Source organism: Mixophyes fleayi, chromosome 6 (assembly GCF_038048845.1).
Source record: "Mixophyes fleayi isolate aMixFle1 chromosome 6, aMixFle1.hap1, whole genome shotgun sequence".
In the NCBI taxonomy this organism is placed as follows: domain Eukaryota; kingdom Metazoa; phylum Chordata; class Amphibia; order Anura; family Limnodynastidae; genus Mixophyes; species Mixophyes fleayi.
In genome coordinates, this window is record NC_134407.1 from 97,015,661 (window position 1) to 97,033,063 (window position 17,403).

Consider the following 17,403-nt stretch of genomic DNA (forward strand, 5'->3'; position numbering starts at 1 on the left):
GCCGCAACACCGTCCACGTATCTCTACTTCGACCTCTGGTGCTCAACAAATTCTTTCAACCTCCCTCCCGACCTCCTCCGGTTCAGTCTTCCTCAGGAACGGAGTTTGAGATCATCCGAATTCTGGACTCCTGTGTTTTTTATAGTTAGACCCATTCTTAATCTCTCAATATGTGTATTTTTTCTACCTTTAGGGGTTCCTTCATCTACCTTAGATTTGATATTCCAACTATACACCTGGTTAGTAACATAGTCCCTTCTGCCCCTTTTGATACTTCCTCTCCTTTCTCTCTATAACCTCAGCTTCAATTCTATCCAGTTTTTTTTTTATGTAATACTTTCTCATTTACTTTATAATCCTCTTTCATTTTAAGACCCTCAGCTTTAGATTCCTTTTCCTTTATTTCTGATTGAACTAATGCAAGATTCTTCTGTTTCTCAAAAACAATAAATTTCATCAAGTTCAGAGAACATTCATTCAAAATTCTGGTGGATGAAGGAACCCCTAAAGTTAGAAGGAATACACATATTGAGAGATCACAGAATGGGTCTAACTATAGATAGTGGAGTGAATGGGTCTCTATACGATATAGAAATCAAGGTCCATCTAAAATATTTAAGAGGACTCTACTGCAGCACTTTAAATAAAGGAATAGGTTCTCTCTCCTTCAGAGAGAAAGATTTTGGAGTACTGAGAGGGATTTTTTTTATCCCTTACTGAGAAAATCTGAGGATCCTAAATCCTTTGGTATCTTCAATTTATCTGATCGTGTTCTTACTCAAGTTGAACTTAAATTATTGAATAGAGGACTCTCTTTTGTGCCCACAAATACATCGAATGACTTTTAATTATTTTTGGGGACGTCTGGCTTTCCACTTATTTGACCATCGCTGCCTGGAGTGTTGCTGCTAATGTTTAATGTTTTGTACATGGACATGATAATGAGGAGGATAATGATGATTGTGCTGAAGTAAGACAGCCCCCAGTATAACCAACAGATGCCCATGATAAGCGCATTACCATGCCAGGGCAGAAGATAAAAAAAAAAGGAACTCTTTTGTTTGGAATTATTTTTATCTTCCCGCAGACAACATTTGTCAAGACATCTGTAGCCTTTGTCATGTCAAAAAATACGCAGAGATAAGAATGTTGATCATCTAGGCACCTCCTCCCTAAAACGTCATTTGCAGCAAGTTCATTCAAGTCGTGTTTCCAAACTGGCAAATTGTCACGTTTCTGAAGAATATTTAGTGGATCCCTTGTTTCTGTCAGTGAGTGGTACTCACTCAGGAGCGGGTAGTCTAACGGGTAGGGGGTTTTCGCCAGTGACCCCCACAAGGGGGTATGGGTTTCGCTGCTCCTATCCCGCAGGTCGTGGCCTCCTGAATGAGCATTGACAGACTAATGGTGGAGCTAGAAACAACGGTTGGTAACTCAGAGTAACAACAGAAGAATCATTGATACAGGAACAGTTCAGATAGTCAATGAGGATGAATTAGAACTAGCTGGTCTGTAATTGGTAACACAGGGTAACAGCAGGTTGAATCATTGATACAGCAACAGTTCAGATAGTCAATGAGAATGGATTAAAACTAGCTGATTTATTGGTAACTCAGGGTAACAGCAGGGGAATCATTGATACAGCAACAGCTCAACATTAGCGACTAGCTGATCCAAAAATGGTAACTCAGAGTAACAGCTGGGGAATCACTGATACAACTATAGTTCAGATGAGAACAGTGGTGGAGTAGAACATAGCTGATCCATAAATAATAACTCAGAGGCTAGCAGCCGAATCACTGGCACAGCGGCAGTTCAACCAGAGGCAGACATGGAGTAGAACTTTAACTGATCCATTAATGATGATTCTAGCAACAGATGAATTACTGGTTACAGCGACAGTTCAATATATGAAAATAACAAGGAAAGGGAACTTGGCTGATCTGTGAATGGTGATTCAAACAATGGGTGAGTTACTGGTTACAACGGCAATCCCAGCACATAAGCAGCAGTGGTGTTGGGTAGCTGATCTGTAGATGGTGATTTCGGATTAGCAGCCAGGAGTACAAGTTCCCCAGGTAGTTTGTTAACAGCAGTTCAATGTGTAGGAGGAACAAAGAAATAGAACTTAGCCGCTCAGTGCAAGATGATTCGAGCAACATGTGAGTTACTTGTTACAGCGGTGTCTCCCAGCGATGAAGCAGCAGAGGCATTCAGCTAGCTAGTCCGTAGATGAAGATCCCAGGGCAGCAGCTAGGAGAACAGGTGCAACGGGTAAATCGTAGGTAGTGTCCGCAGAAGGGAGTACAGTCGATCCAGGACAATAAGCACGGCACAACAGGAGAGACAAACCAATGGAAGCCAAGTCCTATAGAGAGGGTGTGTAACTCGAAGAACAGACATTGGACAGAGGGACAATGGGAGGTTTAAAAATCTCTCCAAAATCCTTAGCACCAATGGGAACAGGTAGGAGGTAATAAGTGAGGGTAACAGACGGCACATGCGCCTGCGTCTTGGATGGTAATCCCTTGGTTGGGGGCCAAATACTCACGAAGACTCCATTGGTTCGCTTATCTGTCCATACGGAGGAGCTCTCATTCTTCTTGATCACCTGTCCCTCCGCTCCATTGATTCTGGGGTATCCTTGGCTGCAAAGTTATAATCCCCTTATTGATTGAAAAGGGGGAGATCATCCGTTGGAGTCCAGAGTGCTCTTCCACATGCTTGACCCTACCTCTTAGAATTCTACAGCCCAATCCAGAATTGTTACCTGCACTTTACCAGGACTTTGGGGATGTTTTTTGTAAAATGAAGGCTGACTCTCTCCCGCCTCGTCGGGACTATGACTGCTATTGACCTCCTACCCGGTTTTAAATTGCCCAAAGAACGCGTGTATTCCTTATCTGTCCCAGAGACCCAAGCTATGGAACAGTACGTGGAGAAAAATCTGAGAAAAGGATTTATCCACCCCTCCAAATCTCCAGTAGGAGCTGGATGTTTCTTTATGGCAAAAAAAGATGGCAGTCTGAGACCCTGCATAGACTACCGCGGCCTGAATAAAATCATGGCTAAAAACACTTCATTTAAACTGAAGGAAAGGGTGATAATATCCTCTGTCATGAACATTTCTGTCACCATTTATCATCGGCCCAAAGCCATGGGGACCCATTACTCCTCTTTTTGAGAGAATCTGACTTTGTCATCTATAACGGAGTGGCCATTATATGTGGAGGATTGTGTCCCTATTTTTAATTTTTTTATTTTTATCTTTTGCGGATTTTCTTGCATGCATTCTCAAACATATTATATATATTTTTTAGTCCCAATGTTTATTTGCCTTCACTTTTCAATTTGCCTTGGATCTATAGGGATACTGCGGACAGGATCCTTTATAGATATTACCCAGTTGTTCTTTATGCCCGGGCATGTGTTATATTATCTACCCTGTTTTCCAATAGTGATTCTATGTATATATTATGGTAATGCCATTATTTGCTTGTCATGTATCATCTTTCAATTTTCATGATTCTGCTTTACTAGCGTATGAGCGTTTTAATGATATTAAGTTGCTCAATAAACTTTTATACAGGATTTTGTTTGACCTTATCATTGTACCCCATTTGAAGGGGATGAGAACCACAGGTCAACCCAGCGCTCAACATTTTTACACATTTTTTTCAGCCAGCAAATTTACCTACTGTTGTCTGTGCAGGCATTGTCTTTCGGCTTCCTCGTTATGGAAGTGCAACGGTCTAATACTGCACAATAGCTATGACTTTTTTGATACATTAGGAAAATCTTTGACGTCTCCAGTGCGGCTTCTGGTATTTTGCATCTTCGTCAAGGGACACAGCAGCTGGGACAATATGCGGTTCAGTTTTGAACCTTAGCATCAGAACTTTAGTGGAATAATGAGGAGCTAGTGACAAAGGCACTCAAAACAGATAAAGGATGATCTGGCTGCCTGGGGACTTCCAGCCACCTTGAATGCCCTTATCTCTCTCTGCAACCAAATTGATATTCGCTTCAGGGTGACAACTCAGGAAAAAGAGCAGTTGCGATGTGCTCACATTTGTTTGACTCCTTGCTTCCAAACACCAGCTGTTACCACTGAAGAACTGATGCAATTGGGGTGCTCTTGCCTTACTCCCGAGAGAGAGAGAAAGTTTAAGAACAAAGCAAGGCCTAACCGGTTCTGGAAAGGCCGTGCTAGGCACCACTTATGGCGCTTCTTCTGAAACCAATTTTGTCATAAAGGTGGTGCTCCAGTTCCCTTTTGGCCAAGCTTCTCTTTGTTGCCTTCATTGATTCTGGAGCATTTTATTTCAACTGCCACAGTCCCAAAGTTATGGCTACCCACAGTTCCACTTCTTTTTTAGTTATTCCCAAAAGCTGTCAATCCTATTGTTTGGGCCTGCCATGGCTAAGTGTTCATTCACTGGTACTAGACTGGCATGCATTACACATCTTGTTTTGGGGTCCAACCTGTAATTCTCAGTGTCTTAGAAGAGTTCAACCCACAGTAAAAGTTGCTCTCATAGATTCTATGGTCACTCCCGACATTCCGCCTCAGTATGCTTCTTTCATATATGTGTTTAGTGAGCAGAAGGCTTTAGAACTGCCTCCTCACCAGACCTGGGTTTGCACTATTGAGCTCCATCCAAACAAAACACAGCCTCGAGGAAGAGTATTCCCCTTATTGTTACCTGAATACAGGCTTTGATCTTTCATATAGAATATTATTTCAATCTGGGTTTCGTCATAGAATTCTTCTTCACACTAAGAATGATGGTGGCTTTCGTTCGTGCATAAATTATAAGGGACTTAATGTCACCACGGTGAAAAAAGGTATCCCATACCTTTAATCTCCAAATTATTTGACCTAATAAAAGGAGCCGATGTGTCCACAAAGTTATACCTCAGAGGGTCATATAACTTATTATGCAGTGCTCCTGCAGTCTTTCAAAATGTTATCAACAAAAAAAAAAACATCCTGTAAAATTATCAGTACGTGGTGGTGTACCTAGGGGATATTCTTATTTTCTCCCGTGATCTTCCTACACATTGGAAGCATGTAGCTTAAGTTCTTTCTCTCCTTCATTACCATCAACCTTACTGCAAGCTAAAGAAGTGCATCTTTGAAAAACGTCAGATTCCGTTTCTCAGCTATGTGGTGTCTGGTTCTGGACTTCAAATGGATCTGGGAAACTTAAGGCCATTTGAAATTGGCCTCAGCTTGCTGGAATCAAGGCCAACCAAAGTTTTATAGACTTTGACAATTATTTTCGGGAATTAAGCAAAGGATTTCTTCCATAGTATGGCTTTGACCAGGAAGATTATCATCTCTAAACACTAGTTGCCTTTTCCACTACTCTGGTTTTTCAACAACCTTTTGATGCCCATACTTTCTTTTTCTAAGTGAACGCATCCTCCAATGGGACTGGGCAGTCTTATCACAACGAGCCTCCTCAGGGAAATTTCAAATGTGTGGATTATTCTCCTCTAAATTCACTTCACTTCAGGCCTAAGGGCCCCCCAATCATGTTAACACTCCATAGGTTTTTTTGAGAACTTGAAACTTTTCAACTAATCCACCAATTACAACTACATATTTGAAGACTGGGCAAGCTACATTGGACATGTTTTGCTCATTATCTCCAGCTTAGAAAGAGATGGGAAGCTGAAAATTTAGGACAATGTTGGCAATCTCATATTAGGCAAGAATTAAGTAAAATGATTCATGTAGGTCATTGCTTTCATAAGATAACATCAAAAGTATTGTCTGTAATGTAGAAGGCCAATGGAAAAAGAGGTAGGTAGCTGAAAAGTTAGGACAGTATAGCCCATCACATGCTATAGAGAGAAAGGAAGAAATAGATAACATTCAGTTTAGATAAGTGCATGTTTGGTATTTATCATATCATAATTATTTTTAACTATTAAAAATACTGGTTTTTACTGTTAAGACAGCTGTAGAATATGCACTATATGGACAAAAGTATTCGGACGCTTGACCATTACACCAAGGACTGTAATGACACTGTATTCAATACATATACTAGAATATGGAGATGGTCCCCCATTTGTAGCGATAACAGCTTCCACTCTTCTTGGAAGGCTTTCCACAAGATGGAGTGTTTCTATGGGGATTTGTGCCCATTCATTCTGTAGAGCATTTATGAGGGCAGGCACTGATGTTGGATGAGAAGGCCTAGCTTGCAATCTCCGTTCCTGCTCATCCCAAAGGTGTTCGATTGTCACATGCCAGGCCCGCAAGTGGGTCCATCACACTTACCTGCTCAACGCAGGCATCTTCTCCAGTGCTGAGCACCGCGAATCTCCGATGGAGGCCGCCTTCTCCGCTTTGTAAACTTTCTGACTGCTCTGATTGGCTGCTTCTCCTCCCCAGTATATTTAAGACATAGCAGTCAGGTGCCTGTTCTTTGAGTTCACCCCTGTGTAGGTGCAAGACGTGGCTCCTGTACTCCTCGGCACTCTATGCCGGAATATATTTTCTTTTGATTCTACTTCGCTGTTCCAGTGACTCACCGCTGTACTGTTCAGTGTCATCTCCTCATGCTCAGCCTGCTGTTAAGTGACACCATCTCTATTGGTTCAGCTTTGCTGTTCCAGTGACTCACCGCTGCACTGTTCAATGTCACCTCCTTGTGCTCAGCTTGTTGTCCGTTTATTTCCTGTCTGTAGACTACCATCCCGGTTGTATTACTTGCTGTCCCAGTGACTCTCCGATTGCTGTTCACTGTGTCCTTCCTCAATCCGTCATTTGCTCACAAGTCTCCTAGTGGACCTCGTCTAGTGCTCACTCAAAGGGCCGTGGACATAAAGACCATACCTGCTTTAGACTCTGCGACTTTGGACAGAGTAGTGTGAAACTAGACAGACATGGGGGATCCTAAGCTTTATTCAGTACACCGTGACATCGATGGGCCAGTCAAGACCTTCCACACCAAACTCATCAAACCATGTTTTTGTAGTCCTTTCTTTGTGCACTGGGGCACAGTCTTCTTGGAATAGAAAAGGGCCTTCCCAAACTGTTGCAACAAATTTGGAAGCATAGCATTGTTCAAAATGACTTGGTATACTGAAGCATTAAGTTTGCCCTTCACTGGAGATAAGGGGCCTAGCTCTAACCCTGAAAAGCAGCCTCATACCATTATCCGTCCTCCACCAAACTTCACAGTTGGCGTAATGCAGTCAGGCAGGTAAAGTTTTCCAGGCATCCGCGAAACCCAGAATTACCCATCTGACTGTCAAACTGTGATTCGTCACTCCACAGAACATGTTTCCACTGCTCCACAGTCCAGTAATGGTTTGCTTTACACCACTCCATCCGACGCTTGGCATTGGTCTTGGTGATGTGAGACTTGCATGCAGCTGCTTGACCATGGAAACCCATTCCATTAGGCTCCTGTCGCACAGTTTTTGTGCTTACATTAATGCCAGTGGAAGTTTGTAACTCTTCAGCTATAGAATCCCAGAGCTTTGGCTACTTTTACGTGCCATGCGCCTTAGCAGTTGTTGCCCCTGCTCTGTGATTTTACGTGGTCTTCCGCTTCGAGTTGCTGCTGTTCCTAAATGCTTCAACTTTCTAATAATATTACTTGCCTTACTGACCTTGGAATATTCAGCAGGGATGAAATTTCACGAACTGTCTTATTGAAAAGGTGACACCCTATCACAGTACCATGTTTGAAGTCACTGAGCTCTTCAGAATGACCCATTTTGTATCACAAATGTTTGCAAATGAAGACTGCATGGCTAGGTGCTTGATTTTATACATCTCTGGCAATGGGTCTGATTGAAAAAGCTCAATTTTATAATTAACAGGTGTGGCCAAATACTTTTGTCCATATAGTATGTATGTGTATGTCTATATATAATATAAAACATATATAAAATGTTTTTGTTTTTTTTGGTATTTGTTAATTATATGGACTCCACTGTAGCTCATCAGCACCACACAGCATTTCTCGCATCTTATTCTTGATCATATCTTGACATGAGCCAGGCAGCAGGAGATTTGAAAACATTAATACAATGGTAAAAAATAGTGTAAGCAGTGTGGCACTGCCGAGCTACATTGGCTCATGTATAATTGATTTTTTTCTTTTTTACAAATCTGTAAAATGATGTAAACAATATTACATCAGTGTTTTATTCCCTGAATAAAGCATTCTTTTAATGCTTCTGTTCTTGCAACAATATCTGATTATGGCATTAACAAAACAGGGATTCCCTCCTCAATTTTTGATAATAAAATCTCCACCCACAGGGATTATATCTGTGGTTACCCTATTAATATATAAGGTGAAGTGAAACAAGCCCTTTCACTAGCAAAAACACCCATTTTCTTCACTAAAAGGACTTTTCGCCCTCTAATAAATCAGCCCCTTTGTTCTTTACCTAAATCCAACTGTTAAGAATAGGTTCCCTCTCATGGGCCGGTGCTAAGTGCCCCACAGGGACCAGCCAGCCTCTTCCCAGCTGCTAAAGAGGAGTAAATACACAGGGTCTGATTCATTAAGTCGTGCAAAATAAACTTATTTTGTGTTCTTTTAAAAATGCACATAAATTGGACGCATATCAGTAGTCAACAAGGAGTTGATGTAAAGATATGCATATTGATATACGAGTCTAGATCCAGTTTGGTCTAACAGACAATACTCTGCAGACAGGCCCGGCGCTCCCATTAGGGAACCTTAGGCAGTTGCCTAGGGCGTCGGGTCCTGCAGGGCGCCGTTGCCGCTGACTAGATTTGAAAATCTAGTCAGCGGAGAGAAGTGGGAGAGAGGTGCAGCGGCGGCGCGGTGCCACCGCTGTTTTTTCAATGTCCGCCGCCGCCACTGTCATTTTCTTTAGATGCGCCCGGGCTGCACACCTGATCACTGACGTCAGTGATCAGGTGACATGTGTTTACCCGGCGGCGCCTGCTGTGCCCCGTGTGATGCATTTTCACACTGCCTGTCACTGACAGACAGTGTGAGTAAAGTTTACCCTCCCTTCCCAGCATGCATCGGCTGCTCCACCCCTCTCCTTTGGTGTAAAGAAGCTGAGGAGCGGTGGGCAGCCATTAAGAAAGAGCCTCCCTGCATCTGACCATCCTTCATCATCAAAAACGGTAAGTATATTTAATTTTATTTTTTTTGGGGTATTATTGATTTTATTTTCTAAAAAATGGGGTACCCAAAGCCCAAGTGTGGAGTAAAAAAAAATGTTGGGGGTGGTATTTGATTTTTTTTGCACTTTATGCCTTATGTTTGATTTAAAAACTATGGTGCATAAAATAATTATTTTATTGCACCTCATGCTCTATATTTGATTTGCTTCAAGTCAATAATAGAGCATGACGTGCCAATAAAATAATTATTTTTTATCCACAATAATTATTTTTTATCCACCATAGTTTTTAAATCAAAGATAGAGCATGAAGTTGCCAATAATATTAATTTTTCTCCCACATAGCTTGAAAATTAAATATAGAGCATGAGGTGGAAAATAGTATTTTTTCAATGGTATAAAAAACTATTTTCCACGTCATACTCTATATTTGATTTGCAAAATATGCGGTGGAAAAATGACTATTATTTTGCACTTCATGCTCTATTTTTTGATTTAAACACTATGGTGGATAAAATAATTGCTGCAAGTCAAATATAGAGCATGACGTGCCAATAAAATCATGGTGCTGCAGGGGGAGGGACAGCGGACATGGTGCTGCAGGGGGGACGGGGACAGAGGACATGGTGCTGCAGGGGGGGGGGGACAGAGGACACGGTGCTTCGGGGGGGGACAGAGGACACGGTGCTGCAGGGGGGGGACAGAGGACATGGAGCTGCAGGGGGGGGGGGCAGAGGACATTGAGCTGCAGGGGGGGGGGGCAGAGGACATGGTGCTGCAGGGGGGGGGACAGAGGACATGGTCAAGCAGTGGGGGGGCAGTATGCTGCAGGGGGAGCAGTGTGATGGGTCATTCTCACAAGTTTTTGTTCCCATATCTAATACTTGGATACTTTCCCTCTAGAAATCCTGTGATTGCCCCTGGACAGCAGTGGAGTCTGGACAACGTTCTCTATGAAACATCACGGCAGCCAGACTGCTGTAGTAGGTAAGGCTTATCTTTTTTTAAAAAAAGTGAAGTGTGTGAGGGTCTGGGAAGTGGGTATTTGGCGTGTCTTGGGTTGGGGGGGGGGGGGGGGGCGGTATTTTGAAATTTTGCCTAGGGTGCTGAGAACCCTAGCACCGGCCCTGTCTGCAGGATATGTCAAATGCATATGTGGAATATAAATTCCCAAATGAATACACAGAAAAAATATCAATTGATGTCATCTGATAATATAGTCAATAATGATTTCAAAATGTTATTTTAGTTTTTACATTTTGAGGATGCTATTATTGTTTACTGTACATAAAATGCATTTTTACATTTGCTGCTAATTGCAAACACATGTTCTAGGATGTATACGTGACTGTCATCACTAATAATCGGAACTTACACTCAACATATGGCTGGTGCAGTGATATAACAGAAAAACATGTACCTTTGAGATACCCAAAGCATGAATTGGATGTTGCTGCGTGCGCTCGAGCTTGGCATGCCCTTACTTATGTGCAAACGCCCATTTACCTCCCATTCCGACCTTGAAATCAAAGGCTGTAGTTAGGGTCCTTTGTGTTTGAAGATGAATTGGACGTTGTTGCATTCACTAGCTTATGGCCCGGTTCTGGGCATGTCTAGAGCGATTTTATGCAAAATATGGCATGTATCGCCATTTGCGTTCTTTAATGAGTCAGGCCCACAGTGATAAGTACCATTTTCACAAGTGTCCTAAAGCAAGGCAGAGGTGCTGAGAGAGTGTAATGCACTTAGAGACTGTATGAAAAGTTCTACATATATCCCTTATGCAGAGCTATAAGTCACACAGAGCAGGCTGCACTTCTAAAGGAGAGAGCTACCAACCTTGCAGGCAAGGCTGTCAATCGAGTTCAAAAAGCTACTATTGTATACGGAAGAGCTGATAGATTGCTAAAGTTTGCTGCTAGACTATCAGCACAGAGGAACAGAGGGAGTCCACATCTAACCCAGGGATCTGAGGAGATTCCTGCGATGTTCCAGTTGTCTGCTGCTTGTCCTGTCTCTTTGCCATTGATTAAGGTTGCTGCTACTGCTATTGCTGCTACCCCATCCACATTGCCTTTTGGAAAGGAGAGTCACTGGTGGTCTTTCAAAGTTTTTGATTCATGTTTAAAGGGTTTTCCATGTTTCCAAAACTGGTCAGTTGCTGCTGCATGTGTGAATAACCTGCCTAATTCTGCGCTGTACCACACTCAGAGCTATTTGTCCATGTTGCAGTCTGTTTAAGGAAGACACAAACCCTTACATTGCCCTACACTGCTGGAACTACCTGTCCCTTATCCTTATTAAGGCTCATCTGTCCTGAAAGGCCCCGCCTATGTACATAGTAAACTCTATCTACAGCTCAATGGGGAAGCCTTAAGTTAGCACAGGATATCCTTTGATGTGACATTGATGATCAGGTATTTTCCTAAGCTTACAGAAGCAATGAGTTATGTGTCCAACCTCCCCAACTTGTCAGTGCTGATAGATAAAATGTAGGCGGAACTTACCAGTGGCAGAGATGTCAGATGCTATTAAATCTATGATATACTGATACACAGACTCTATCAAAGTTTACAATAGTGAAACCTAAAAAAATTAAAGATAAAACTAAAAAATTAAAATGTAAAAGTATAATTGTTAAGTCTTTCATAACATACACTAATGTCCTATCCATATACTTGATTATTTTTTCAATAAATTTATTGGGATGTGCTAGTTGGGTAAAATCAACTATGGGAAGAATTATTGAAAAGTGTATATTTTATTGCTAAACTTGCTTGCTATAGTACATATAAAACAAAATTGATAGCACTGTGCTACCATTAGAAAGCCTTTCACACATTGTGAATAGTAATAGTGAATACAGCAGTTAAATAATTATTTTCAGTTTAATCCACACATTGTAAAACTGTGAAATGTAAAATACACGAGTATACCAGTATGAAATGTGTCTGGCCTTGAAGGTGTTATCAGTTAGAAACTCTACTATCGTACTACCAAACCATTTGTGAAGCACAGTTTAAGAAATGGTTTTGTTGTGTTAAAGTTAAAAATATTTTAAATAGATTCAATTGATAATCAATAGGATCCTCAATAATAATTGGTTATATAAATCTATCTAGTGTATCATAGATGTAGTAATGTTAGTTATACTAACATTGCATAAGCTGTTAATCTGTATATTTGTTTACATAATGCTAATACAGGTTTCTCCCAAAGAATAGAGCTTACTAGTAGTGACATGTAATTTCATCAACTGTTTGCTTGTGACAACTCTACACCAGTTAAACGGACTCCTGTGTAGATGACCATTTGGACTCTCCAACCAAGCACTGTGTATCGTTGTTTTGATTTTGGACCAATGTTGACTTTATATAGTTTATGTATGACTTGTTAGCTTTCTTGTGTGTTATGTGTATAAATGTACACTATGCCTGTTGGACAGCAGAGCTAATCAGGATTGAAGGGCTTACACTGACTGTTGGTATGCATGTGCCATTCCCTTTTGTCAGTGGAACCTGCTTCTATGCAATGAACCTCACTTTACCTTTTTTAATACAACAGTCGGATTGGACAATCGGTTGTTATATTTTAAGAGTTGGGACTTGAAACACTGTTTATTTTTTTTTGTGTAACATAGCTAAAATATATTGAAACATTGGATAGTAACATAGTTGATGAGGTTGCAAAAAGACACCAGTCCATCATGTTCCACCTATTTTGGATCTCCTGCGATCCTGCACTTATATTTAAAATTGATCCAGAGTAACCAACCGCCAATCTGTTTCAATTGTGAAAATCTCCCCAGACTCAATATTGCAGTCCTATTTTTACCCTATATCCACTACTATCCTACATTTTAATTGACGGTTGTATCCCTGGATACACCTTTCCGCTAAAAATTTGTCTAACCCTTTCTTAAACATATCTATTGAATCTGCCATCACAACCTTCCCTGGCAATGAATTCCATATCTTGACTGCCCTTACTGTAAAAACCCCTTTCTTTGCTGGTTGTAAAATTTCCTCTCCTCTAACCTTAGGGGGTGACCACGTGTCCTGTGTATAGTCCTTGGGGTAAAAAGTTCCCATGAAAGTTCTCTGTATTGACCCCTAATGTATTTGTACATAGTAATCATATCTCCCCTTAGACGCCTTTTTTCTAAAGTAAACATGCCTAAACTGGCTAACCTTTCCTCATAACTTAATGACTCCATACCCTTTATCAATTTTGTCGCCCTTCTCTGAACCCTTTCTAGTTCCAAATTATCTTTTTTATAGAGTGGTGCCCAGAACTGTACTGTATATTCAAGATGAGGTCTTACCTAAATAAAGTGGCAAAATTACACTGTCTTCCCTTGCATCTATGCCCATTTTTATGCATGCCAATACTTTGTTTGCCCTTGCAGCTGCAGCTTGACATTGAGCACTATTGCTAAGTCTACTGTCTACGAGCACTCCCAAATCCTTTTCCATTATAGATTCTCCTAAATTAATTCCATTTAATTTATAGATTACATTCTTGTTTTTGATCCCTGAATGCATAACCTTACAGTTATCTGTGTTAACCTCATATTCCATTTGGCCGCCCAATCCTCCAGTTTATTTAAGTCCCTCTGTAGAGAAGCTACATCTTGCTCTGATTTTATTACCTTACAGAGTTTAGTGTCATCTGCAAAAATAGAAACTGTACTCTCTAAACCAGGCCTATCCAACCTGCGGCCCTCCAGATGTTGTGAAACTACAAGTCCCAGCATGCCCTTCCAGCTATCAACTGGTTGTCTACCAGCAAAGCATGATGGGGCTTGTAGTTTCACATCGCCCGGAGGGCCGCAGGTTGGACAGGCCTGCTCTAAACCATCACCAAGGTCATTAATGAATATATTAAAAAGGAGTGGCCCCAGCACGGAACCTTGAGGTACTCCACTTAAGATTTTTGACCAATTAGAAGTTGTTCCATTTATCACAACTCTCTGTTCCCTATTCTCTAACCAGTTTTCGATCCAAGTACAAATGTTGATTCCTAGACCGTGTTACCTAATTTTGTAAACCAACCTCTTGTGTGGCACTGTATCAAAGGCCTCTGCAAAATCTAAGTAGACCACATCTACTGTGCTGCCCTGGTCTAAGTTTCCACTAACTTCCTCGTAGAAACTAATCAGATTAGTTTGACATGACCTATCCCTCACAAATCCATGCTGATTCCCATCTTGGAGTGCGACTGTAAATCACTCAATGGGGCATATTCAATTCCGATCCCGATTCGCGGGATCACGCCGGAACTGCCGCGAATGTAATCCGTGGTACCGCAATAACGTGGATTTTCGTTCGCAGCCCAGTAGTGCGCATTTTCCACAGTAACGCGCGTTACCGCGGATCGGATCGGAATAGAATATGCCCCAATGAGTCTAAGCCAAAATATTATTTGGTAGGCCACGCTATCTCAGTCCATGTAATATAAAGATTGTTCCTTCTTTCATGGCTCCAGCTTGGCTCTTAACTTCGGATTCAGCAAGAAACATGCATAAATTGTAATAGAGTAATTTTATCAAAACCCATCAAAAGACTTCTATGAATTATGCTGTTTATATACATATATTTGTGAATTTTATTAGTGGCTCATTTATATAATGCAACTTGTATTTTAGGTTTAGTATTTTTTCAAAATGCACTGAAAGTATTGTCATAAAAAGTCATTGGTTGTATTTTTTGCCTATTTCTCCCAACCTGATGTTAAGTCAATAACATATATGTCTAATAATTTGACCTTCTTCCCCCCCCAACCAACCCCAACATAAATTAATAATATTTATGATTAATAAATAGGCCTCCATCTCAAGCAAATATTCCCATTTATTAAATGGGTCTAACATCATCATTTATTTATATAGTGCCACCAAATCCACAGCACTGTACAGAAAATATTTGTCACATCACATCAGTCCCTGTCCCATTGGAGCTTACAATCTAAATTCATTAACACACAGACTAGGGTTAATTTTGTCAGCAGCCAATTATCCTACTAATATGTTTTTGGAGTGTAGAAGGAAACCAACAAAAATATGGTGGGAACATAAAGACACCACACAGATCAGCCCTTGTTAGGAATAGAACTCACGACCCTAGTGCTGTGAGGCAGAATTGATGATCGCTGAGCCACCATCCTACCCCAAGTTAATAATGTTGTCCACAATGAGCCTGACATTAATTTATTAGTGTCCCCCCCCACACACACATTTAATACAAACCTTATATTGCATCTGATCAGCAGCACTTAAAAGTAATGTGGCTGGTACATTGTGGAAAAAATTACCCAGACAGCTGTCGGGTGCTGCCAGCTATATTCCAGCACCACCATAATGATTTGAGAAAGCGGTGTCTTAGAGCTACTTTGACTGCCATTGTGAGTACTAACTGTGACACTCAGAGTGGTCCTAAGTCACCCCATATTTACATATGAGTTGGAGCTCCCCTCAGCTTTGCACCCTGGGGAGACCACATGCTGAACTGCCCTTGCTGAGGCCCTGGCATGTCCTGGCTGCATAAAATGGACAAATGTATTCAACAAAAAAATTTACTTTTTTTAATGAAGGCTGGCATACATTATCCAACACACCAGCTTGCCCTCCACCAAAAGAAGTACAGATGTATATCAAGTAAGTAATTTTTTTAAAAAAATATATATTAAGTTACACATTCACATTGCCTGTTGGCACACAAGGGAGAACCTGCAGCCCCTAAAATGATGTCAGTAAGACTTTATGGTTTTTCCAGAATAATCTATGCCTGAAAATAAGTGAGCATATTTTTAAATGTTTGGAGAGGAAGGCAATGTGCACCCTTAAGTTACTGCAAGGATACATCTTTGGAATACTTAAATTAATTAGCAGGCAAAGGGCTAATGCCCTGACCTCTCGAAATGTGGGTAGACCTTAATAAACATTGTCTTTCTTTATTGTTGCCTCTTTAAGCAACACTCTGTTGTGAAACCTCACATTACTATCTTTAAACCATAGAGCTCAGGATAATCTGTCATCTTTTTATTCTCTGTCCAAGACAGCGTGCCAGGAATCGGCATGATAACGCAGGACCCGGCATTAACCATTTGGGTACTATCATAGACTATTCAAAAATAGTAATTTGCCTGAACACAAACTGGCACATGCACAGTGCAATAAAGAGCCTGTGCTGAACTATATATCAGTATGTAAGTAGCAGTTTGTTGGCTTGTTCATTAGTGGATCCTATTGTAGATGTAAAATAGGATGTGATACATTTCTTAATAATACTTTAACAAGAATATTTAGAGAGAATGTACATTATTATTGTATTTTACTGACGTACTAAAAGTTACTAATTTACTTATTGTAAGCTATTATTTGTCACCTGCTTTGTCTATATGTGGAAATGTTGTACCTTTATAAACTTTGGTTGGAAATTGGAATTCCTTTGAGAAACACGTCCTATGATTTCTCGTTTCTTGTTTTTCTTTCTTCAAAGTGCTTGAATGTCACTTTACTGTCTGTTATGTCCCTCTATTACGAGATGGATCCAAATGTTTGGTCTCTGACTCAGGGGAATCTTACTTGGATTCTATTTTTGATTTGTGATATATTTAACTCTGGAGGCTTTCCTTCTCTCACCATGTCTTGTTACAAGGAGGTGACAAGGGCACAAGGCAGGAGTTAGACCAAACAAATAGCTTAGATCATTGTTAAGTATTGTCAAGTGTTTTCTAATGAGACATTAATGAGAGACTGCTGGGGTTGCAGTACTCTTCCAGATAGGGATGAAAGCATCAACTCAAAGACAAGTGATTGCCCTTAATTGATTGAAGAGCCTTAAGGGAACACTTATTAAAGTGCAGTGAAGAAAAAATGGGGAAATATGTGAGAATTCTATAGCCATAATTATGTTATGATCAGGTAACTCCCTTTATTTTTACTTTACTACATTTTAATAGATGCCCCACAGCTTTTTTAAGACAATGTCAGTTTAAAGTTTTGAATAATGTAATATATTTTGATGAGTAGGAGCTGATCTTCTACCTAGGAACAATGTTTATTCTATGGATTATATATGGAATGTCTGATCTTCAGTAAAGAGTATGCAAGTAGTATTACATTGTTTTTGATATCATAACACTTTTGATCATAATTCAGGATACTCTGAGCATTTGGCAGTTGAAACCCACAGAGCCACTGCAATACTTCACAGCATTTTGTGCATTCTTCTTTCTTAATCTAATATACCAATGGACACAAGT

General features: G+C 40.6%; 1 protein-coding gene across 1 annotated transcript in view; it reads right to left on the minus strand.

Moving 5' to 3' along the window:
- Positions 1-16,690, minus strand: part of LOC142161449 (dual specificity phosphatase 29-like) — a 137,522-nt gene extending 120,832 nt beyond the window's left edge. Inside the window, exon 1 of the mRNA XM_075217069.1 lies at positions 16,554-16,690. The gene's annotated coding sequence lies outside the window, so the exon portion shown is untranslated. The remainder of the gene's footprint in view (positions 1-16,553) is intronic.
- Positions 16,691-17,403: the final 713 nt, after the last annotated feature.